Below are 9,986 nucleotides of genomic sequence, written 5' to 3'. Positions count from 1 at the left end.
GTTGAATTGAAATCCCCAAATGTTGGAGGTGGGGCCTGGTGACAGGAGATTGGATCCTAGGGGCAGATTTCTCAAGAATGTATTATTACCATCACCTTTCGTATGGTCCTCATGATAGTGAGTGAGATCTGGTGGTTTGAAAGTGTGTGGCACCTTGCCTATCTCTCTTGTGCTCCTGCTTTCACCATGTGATATGCTTTCTCCTGCTTTGCCTTTGCTTTACCTTCCATGGTAATTGTAAGCTCTCTGAGGCCTCCCCAGCAGCAGATGCTGGCATTATGCTTCCTATACAGCCTGAAGAACCATAAGCCAATTAAACCTCTCTTCTTATCAATGATTTAGTCTCAGATATTTCTCCAGAGCAAAGCAAGAACAGCCTAATACAACTATGTTCCACAGGATAAATTAAACTATCAGATTTCCTGATCCAAAATCTGGTTTGGTGCAAGCCTTCTTTAAATTAAAAGAAATTGTGTTATCAAAACACTAAATCTACTCACAGTGATCTTTCGAGGAGCGGTAGCACCAGATCCTTAGGGAAGCTCCAAGTCCAGAGGTGGTCAATACTCCTCAGACCCCTGAATGCCAGGTCATGCTTTCCTAGCCTAAACAGGCCACTGCATAGGAACACAGAATCATCACAGAAGGGACCCTTGGAGAATTAAAAGGTGTTATTTTTTTAAAGCAGTATTTTTAATAGCACAACCTTCTAGTTGATAATGTGTTATTAAAGGAAGAAAACAAACCCTTCACTCAGATTCCCATCTGAGATGTAAACAGGAAAAGGTGCTCAGACACAAAACCTCCCAGGCTCTATGAAGGTGGTTCTGGCTGACCACATAATTCCCAAAATGTGCACCTGTCTCTGTGGCTGAAGCCATCACAACCTAACTGACCCTCTCCTTACAGCCACATGAAACCAACTCAAGAGCCAGGACATCTAACTTTTGGACTAAAAATATAACCAGAGAAAGCTAGGCACTACATGCTCTGTCTTCTCTGTTTTTATTTTTGTTAAGATATTACTTACTTTTTATAACCACAGTAACCAACATCTTGATAAGATTCCAATCATAGTACCAGAGTTTGTATTTAGCCCCTGAGTGCATGGAATTAAAGGGAAGCATGGAAACCGTCTCATTGAGGACAGCGGGAGTAGTAACCAAGGCTGGGAGAGAAGAGAGAAATCCACAGTTCACAGTGGGAGGGAAGTCTGGGCCAAGACACACCAGCTCTTCTCCCTCAGTAAAGTTTTCTATGAAAATTAATGGATTCTGTAATCCAATATAGGGAGACACAGGCCACATGAATCACACTGTGCAGTATTAGATTTAATCACACAGATCTTTACTACTGCTTAACTCTGGGTCAGGTAGTGTGCTGGGTACATGCCAGGGAAGATGATACACAAATGAATGGTGCCTCATTGGCTTCATTTAAGCACATGCACATACACAAACATGCACACATACACAAACGTGCACACATACACAAACGTGCACACATACACATGTGCACACACAAAAGTACACACTCTCATGCACACATGCACACTCACATGCACACATATGCACATATATACACACATACATATGCACATACAAACGTGTATGCACAGCCATACCATCCATGGCACAAGATAACAAGCTTTCCTCACCATCCTCATACCCCAGGCCTGTGTTTACATTCCACATGTGGATTTGATGAAGATGAGATGGGTGGCCAGACATGGGAGAGTGAAGTGACTTCAGGAAGGGGCAGAGGGAAGCTTCCGCTGCACCATGAGAAATGCGAGGGTGTCTGTAGGCAGATGTCTGACAGTGCCGTCCAGGTGGAGGAAGACAGTCCAAATGTTCTGGAAACATGGGCACCCCCCCGACGGTGGGACAGCACCTAGTGCCTGAGGACGAGGGATGCAGCCTGGGAGAAAATGTGCAGATCAGTGTCCCACTGACCCATCCTAGCACCTTCCCTTCAGAGGACATGGCAGGAAACCTGCTGCCTGTGTCCAGCCCTGGCCAGGCTGCAGACAGCAGGTTTTGTTTCGCTGCAGGGCAGAAATCAGATGTAATAAATTCAGAGAGCAAGTGAGGGGGATGAAAGATTCCAAGTTGATAAATGATGAATTTTCAACAACTAGAACAGTTCTGGAATGAAACGAAACGGACTTCTCTCCAAAATAAAGAAGTGCCTGCCCACTCCACAGCAATTCCCAACACCAGCCAATGGCCACCTCTGGGAAGAGATTCAAGCACTAAACTGAGGGCAGCTCACCTGCTGCCAGGTGTGTCCCTTCACCTCTTCTAACCCTCAACTCCTGGGCACTCACCCAGCTCACCAAGTGCTGCAACAAGACTGTGAGCAGAGAACCAGGGGAAGTTCCAGCAGGACAGGTCTTGGGAGTGCATCTCATTGATATGTTCCATTTTACAGATGGGAACATTGTAGATGGAAAGGGAGGTAGTGTTGACAAAAGCCTCAGAGTGAATACTTTGTGTTGATTTATATTTGTAAACATGTATGTGCAGTATAATATCCACTCAAAAAGTGCACAGCTTGTAAGTGAGCAGCTCTCCACAGACAGATTAGGACACAGAACGTTAGCATTACCTCCACCCCTTATAGACTCCTCAGAAGCCAACACTTTTCAGAGTCACTGACTTTTTGACACAGTCATTTCTGACTTTTTGAGCCTTGAATAAATAGAATCATACAGCTTGGTTCTGTCACTGAACATTACATTTGTGATAATCATACAAGTTATCATGTGAAGCAGAGGTTTATTATTTTCCATTGAATGAATATAACAAAATATATTCATCCATTAAATGTTGACAGATATTGCTTCCTTTGCAGCTGAGAGCTAGTGTACCATAGCTGGTCTTGTAATGTCTTTTGGTGAATACAGATTTGCAAACCTGCTGATTACACATGTGAATTAAAATAACTGACTCAGAGGGTGTGCACGCATTCCTCTTTATCAGAGACTGCCAAAGCATTTTTCAAAGTGGTGGTACCAATTTGCACATCTCCCAGGAGAGCTGTGCTGCATCCTACATGGAATAGACACAAGGAGGCCAGGCTGCTAATTTTGGGTCTGCCATGAGTCATCATGACCCTGGAAAAAACAATTCATTTCTGGGGACCTCTGTTTTTCCCTCACATGAGTGCTAAGGTATCTTCTACCCTTAATTTTTCTCTCATTCTAGAATATATACTGAAGATATGCTTTTATGTCTATTCAGGGAAATACGCATATATTTATGTATTTATGTATATATATGTATGTATTTATGTATGTATATAAGATGTATATAATGAAGAAAACACGTTAAAAAGCACTGAATTTGACAGATTACAAACGTACTTTTATGCTGATATTATATACATCGGGATTTGCCTTATAATACAAGGTTTCCTCTTCATTTAAACAACTCTGAAAATAATGATCGAATTAACAAGCCAACAATATTATCTGCAATGAATAGAAAAAAACCTGACAGGTACAAAAAGAACAAAAGAGGCTGGGCACGGTGGCTTACGCCTGTAATCCCAGCACTTTGGGAGGCCGAGGCAGGTGGATCATGAGGTCAGGAGATGGAGACCATCCTGGCCAACATGGTGAAATCCCGTCTCTACTAAAAAAAATACAAAAAATTAGCTGGGCGTAGTGATGGGCACCTGTAGTCCCAGCTACTCAGGAGGCTGAGGCAGGAGAATGACATGAACCTGGGAGGCGGAGCTTGCAGTGAGCCGAGATTGCACCACTGCACTCCAGCCTTGGCGACAGAGCAAGACTCTGTCTCAAAAAAACAAACAAACAAAATAAAAAGTAAAAATCAAAGGAAAATGCCTAATTCTGCCTAAGTACTTGAAATGTTGGCAATAAACACACGAAACATTACTTATTTATATCTCTTAGGCAGAGTATTGTTTTGTCTTTGGGTTAGAAGTCCAATTTCTGCATGACAGGAATGCCAAAAGCTGTTCCAAAATGGTCAACTGGGCCCTCAAGTATCTGTCATCTGGTTCTATCTTGTGGGGAAAAAAGTGAGAGCTTTTCACATCCCGATCTTAAAAGGGAAGAATGAAGGAATACCCAGATATTATTGGTAGCAGGGAACAGACTTTTCCAAGCCATCTCCCTGGATTTTTTTCTTGTCAGTGGGAGGGGAGGTAGACAACTTCATACAGAACCTTCCCCTGGAATTGAATCTTCAGGGAGTGTAGGGTTGGTACAAACATAACGAGGCTAATAAACACTACAGCCAGAGTGTGGTGAGCTAGATGTACATGGATGCTGCAACAACTCACCTGCTGTAGAAGACAAGGGGGACCTGAGAGGGAGAGTCTTCTCCAGGTTGTAGAACAGACCTGTGCAAATCACAGGAGAACTTTGACAGAATTCTGGGAGTTATTCATCACTCTTTGAGCATGTTACCTGTGTTCCACTCTGTATGTTTTCCCACGATGCTTTCTACTGAAAGGGTCAAGAATTCCTGGCAAGATAGAAGTAGTAACATGTGTTTCTCTACTTACCCTCTTCTGAGACTGACATTGAGATGAACAACAGAATACACAATATAGAAAATCTTAAAACAATGCTTGGAACAAGCCTCTCACACGCCAGGAACAGTAAAGAATCTCTGCCAGATAAAGTGCATGTGGACCCAATTTGAAGAATTTCAAAGAGGGTGAGAATGAAGCTTTAGACTATTAATAAATTAGGCTATTCATGAAGGTATTGGAGGATGAGGCAGGAGAGGGGGCCAACAAGCATACCCTCTTATATCTATGACCTAGGAAGAATTGGATCCTACTGAGGCACTGGGAAATTTTAGCATCCTGGCTCAATTTTTCCTGCCCCATCAGGCAGAGGGAAGGCACAGATAGGCTCTGAGTGGACACCTTCACCAGTCCAAAAATAGGGCTGGCCCACCTCTCAGCTCCCATGGGGCTATAACCCAGTACTAAATAAACCCAGAGCCTTTCCTGTAATGATGAAAAATTATGACAAAAAGATACTGCAGTTGAAAGAAGAATGACACTCTTTTGAATCTACGGAAAAGCAACCTGCTGAAAACACTTTCCCCAGCAGAGAGTTCCTGATTCTGTTCGGCAATCACCAGGAGCAGCATATACCCATGGTGGCCCACTGGTTTCAGGAATAGGATGAGAGACACGTGCAGCAGAGCCAGTCCAAGCTGAATTCAGCCTAGCTCAGCCAACCCTCAGTTGACTGCCAGAGCTATTGGTGAGCCCAGCCAAGACAAATTTAGAAGAACTGAAGCCCCCAGATGCACAAGAAACAAATTGTTCTTGTTAAAAGCCACAGATTCTTCCTGCTTTATTAACCAGAGAAAGCCAACTGATATATTAGACCAAAATGTTTCAGTTTCTGCATTATTGGAATTTTAGATTGGATAATTTTAACTTAACAGCAATGTCAACCCACAGAATCTAATTGATATTTATAGAACACTACACCCAACAAATGGTAGAATATGCATCCTTTTTAAGCACCCATGGAACATCCACCAAGATGGCATGCAGGAGATCTTCGACAATTCTGTACCTTGATGGTAGCGGTGGTTACATAAATCTACATGTGTGATGAAACTTTATAGAACTATCAGTGCACACAGACATGAGTGCACACAAAACTGGTGAAATCTGAAAAACTCTATGGATTGCTCCAATGTCATCTACTGGTTTTGATACTGTAATCTAGTTATGTAAGATGTCATCAATGGGGGGAACTGGGTGAAGGGTACCTGTGATCCCTTTGTACTATCTTGGCCACTTTCCATGAAGTTAGTGATATGGTTTGGCTGTGTCCCCACTCAAATCTCATCTTGAATTGTAGCTCCCACAATTCCCACATGTGGGTGGTAATTGAATTATGGAGGCTGGTCTTTCATGTGCTGTTCTCGTTATAGTGAATACATCTCATGAGATCTGATGGATTTATAAAGGGGAGTTCCCCTGCACATGCTTTCTTGCCTGCTGCCATGTTAAACGTGACTTTGCTCCTCCTTCATCTCCACCGTGATCTGAGGCCTCCCCAGCCATGTGGAACTGTGAATCAATTAAACCTCTTTTCTTTATAAATTACCCAGTCTCGGGTAAGTCTTTATTAGAAGCATGAGAATGGACATATATAGTAAATCTGCAATCGTTTATTTTAAAAAAGTAGAACAAACAAACCCCTAAAAACAATGCATGCTTATAGCTCATATCCTCCTACCCAACTTCATCAATTTACAAAATAAAAAACCAGCCAAACAAATGTAATTTTGATCTTGCTATTTAAAAATTGAGGTTTTTTTTAATCTGAATATAATCCCACCCTTATTTAAAATGCACTTGGAAGAGCATCTATGATTCTACCCCTTCTCTTCTTAAGTGGTTGATTCTAATTAAGTGAATACTACCTGGCAACAAAGTAATCTTAAACAGAAGCAAAAATGTGGTCTTTAAAATTGCAAGGCTATACTGAATATAGATATTTTATCTATAAAATCCAGAATATCTTTCTGTGTTATCAAAATGAGGAAACATTACCTAAGTAAATAGCACATATAAAATCCATTTAACTGACCAAGTAGATTATGCATCTAATAATCTAGTTGTAAATTATCTCTTGATTTAGCTGGGCATAACTCTAGGGCAATATAGAGGCAGACAAATGTGGTAGAAAGAACGTGAAGTCAAGAGATATGGGATACACTGAATTCTAGTTCCTAGCCATGTTTCCCTGTGTGGCCTGGGCAATGACTGGGCATGGGACCTCTTATTTTCTTAACTAAAATTAAATAGAGTACATAGATTGAATGGAACTGACTTCATTAAGTTCTTCTAGAAATTAAAGGCATAATATGCTTTAGAATTTTGCCTATCACAAAAATGGGTGCTTTCTAATAAAAAGCTTTCCCCTTCTAATTTAGAATTAAATTGCTTTATAAAACCTTGTAAGAGTATAGGGTATTATATTTCTCAATACTTTATAAATAGATTAAGTATTGTTGTAATGTACCATTGTGTTTCCTTTTTGAGAATATCTGTTATAAAAATGTACACAAATGATCAAATATAATAAATGTATATGCATAGAGTAGTTACACTGTACCTTGAAGATATAAGGATGTTTAAAAATAATAATTAATTTTGTATTTTATAAGAGTAAACTTGTTTACTTTTATTTTAAAAAGTGAAATGTATGGGTGAGAAAGGCCATAATACAATTTACAAAACAAGGGCTTGACACTCACATAAGTAACATTCTTAAATGTCACCATAGAAACTGATGCCGGATTCCGGAAAATCAGAAAGGACTTAGAACCGTCATCATGTGTTTACTACTTTAAAACTTTCATCCCGGTTTTGGCTTGAGTCATGGGGTGTGGGAGGCATGCATTTTTATGAGAACAAAGACTGCTTGGTTTTAGGAGATACCCGGTGTTTTTAAAGTCTGATTTCCAGCTACAGTGACTGGTTTTCAAAGAACCATACCCCAAAACACGCCAATTTAGCATAAGGATGGTTTTGAGCTGAAGGCAATTGAGAAACAGCAGCCTGCAGATAAAGTTCTCTATTCTCCCCCATTTGCCCAAAAGCAGAGTATAGATGTCCTTCTGCAAAGGTATCCTCTCCTCTGTCTCATACCAAGAGGGATAGAATGACTCTTAATCACCAGAGATGACTTTAGACTTTTAGCAGCCCAGAGATGGCTCAGAGCAGAATGTACATAACAAACTTCCCTAAAGTAACACGTACTGCCCATTAGTTCCCCCATATATTTACCTTCCCACAATCTACCACTCCTAGAGGCTCAAAACGCTCTCCTTTGTCTTGTAGTTCCTCCACCTATTATCTTGTAGTTCCTCCACCTTTTGTCTTGTAGTTCCTCCCCTTTTGTTAAAATGGTATATAAGATTCCAGATCTGCCCGCCTCTGCATGGCTTATATTTTGTTTCTGTGAGCACCCCCGCCCCATATGCATAAGAAACAAATCTTTTTATCTTGATAATCTGTTTTTGGATTAGTGAATTTGTTTCTTTGATTGTGACTCTCATAAATTTGGTTTTAAGTGTGCATTGGCTATTGATTCTTTTCCCTTTTAGGAGTATCCATTGTTTTCCTCTGTCTCTGTCTTTCATGTCATTTATCATAAGGAGGAGAATCATAGGACAAAATCCTCCTCTTGTCTTATTTCATACTTTCAGTGTTTGGCCTACATCCAGGAACAGTGCTTTCTCTCTGGTTTTTCGGCCTGGAAGGGGTTACGGGGGTCAGGCCTGTGTCTGCAGGTAGCCAGGCACCAGATTGGGGAACTAAGACACTCATTTGCCAATCATGTAGACTCTTGAGGGAATTTGTCTAAATAAAATGTTTCAGCCCATAGGATCCCTTATTATCTCTCCCTTCATTGCCTTGTAGTACTTAGAAAGTTTTCAGTATTGCCTACCTAGTATCACAGATTATTAGATTTGTAATTGGAGGCATCTGACTTTTGTGGGAGACCAGAGACGCAAGTTTTCAAAAATAGCATTCTTACTGCCTGTCGCAATGAGAATCTTTGCTTTCTTTGACTACCTTTGGGAGTAATTTTGGGTCATATGGGCTATGTCTTTTGCACCCTGTTTGGAGATGCCTCTTATGTCCATGGTTAAGTCATAAAAGGCATATTGGATTTAAGTCATAAAAAGGTTTATTGGGATTTCTCAAGTACTTAAAACAGAGCTACCATTCGATCCAGCAATCCCATGACTGGGTACATATCCAAAAGAAAATAAATTGTTCTACCAAGAGGATACATGTGTGTGTATGTTCATTGCAGTACTATTCACAATAGTAAATACATGCAATCAATGTAGATGCACATCCACGGTGGATTGGATAAAGAAAATGTGGTACATATAAACCACAGAATACTACACAGCCATAAAATGAATTATGTCCTTTGCAGCAACATGAATGCATCTGAAGGCCATGATCCTAAGTGAACTAATACAGGAACAGAAAGTCTCGTTTTTGTTCTCACTTATAGGTGAGAGCTAAACATTATGTACTCATGGACATAAAGATGACAACAACAGACAGTGGGGACTACTAGAAGGAGACAGAGGGAGACAAGGGTTGTAAATATTACCTGGGTAAAGGGTTGTAAATCACTACCTGGGTAATGGGCTCAATCTTACCTCAAACTACAGCATCACATAACAAACCTGCACATACACCCCCCAAATTTAAAATAAAAGTTAAAATTATTTTTAAAAGAAGACAATCTGAATACAATATAGTACCACTACTAAAAAAAAATTTTTTTTGATAAAAAAACTCATTGGTTTAGAGTTGCACTAGAATATGTATACCTTTGAAGATTTAGACTTGTATATCTAAAGGGGTTTTTGAAGAGCTCTCACCTAGAGCAAATGCACCGCTCTAGGCATTGTACTTGTGACAGGATCAAATTAAAAGTAAAAAAAAGGACAGGATAATGTTATGACTGGCTCGAAAAATCTTTTGACAAGATTGGGAGATTGAAGTCAGACTTGGAACAAAATTAAGAATTGAAAAGGCACTCGGGTCAGTGCAGAGCATACAACTTACCTATGTAAATACTGATAACCAGAAAACAGCTTTGCCAAAGGCCCGAAGAATGGCAGCAAAACTCTCTAATCAAACTCCAGCAGCTCAGGGTCTTCCCATGCAAAGTCCTTTGTGCTAAAAGCTCATTACCAAGAATTCACTGGACTGCCCTATACATAAGAAAGAAAAAAAAAAAAAAAACTAAGTAGTAATTACGCTACACCTCTGATAACAGGCAAATATGCCCCAAAATTCCTTTGTAGAGAAAGCTTACATGCTTTTTTTCTCTCCTTTGACCACAGCCTCCAAGAGATTATATAACAGGGCAAATGAAAATCTTAAAAACCTTCTCTACAAAGAGTAGTGAAAGGTTTTAGCCCTCACTAAGAAGGTAA

At 40.3% G+C, this 9,986-nt stretch overlaps 1 long non-coding RNA gene across 1 annotated transcript; it reads right to left on the bottom strand.

Moving 5' to 3' along the window:
- Nucleotides 1–512: 512 nt before the first annotated feature.
- On the bottom strand, nucleotides 513–9,746 carry LOC105494241 (uncharacterized). The gene is made up of 3 exons (XR_011621687.1): nucleotides 9,613–9,746; nucleotides 4,315–4,499; nucleotides 513–652 (listed from the first exon to the last, which is right to left on the bottom strand). It is a non-coding gene; the product is annotated as an uncharacterized lncRNA (long non-coding RNA).
- Nucleotides 9,747–9,986: the final 240 nt, after the last annotated feature.

Source organism: Macaca nemestrina, chromosome 4, assembly GCF_043159975.1.
Source record: "Macaca nemestrina isolate mMacNem1 chromosome 4, mMacNem.hap1, whole genome shotgun sequence".
NCBI classification, from domain to species: domain Eukaryota; kingdom Metazoa; phylum Chordata; class Mammalia; order Primates; family Cercopithecidae; genus Macaca; species Macaca nemestrina.
This window is presented reverse-complemented; position numbering and strand designations above follow the sequence as displayed.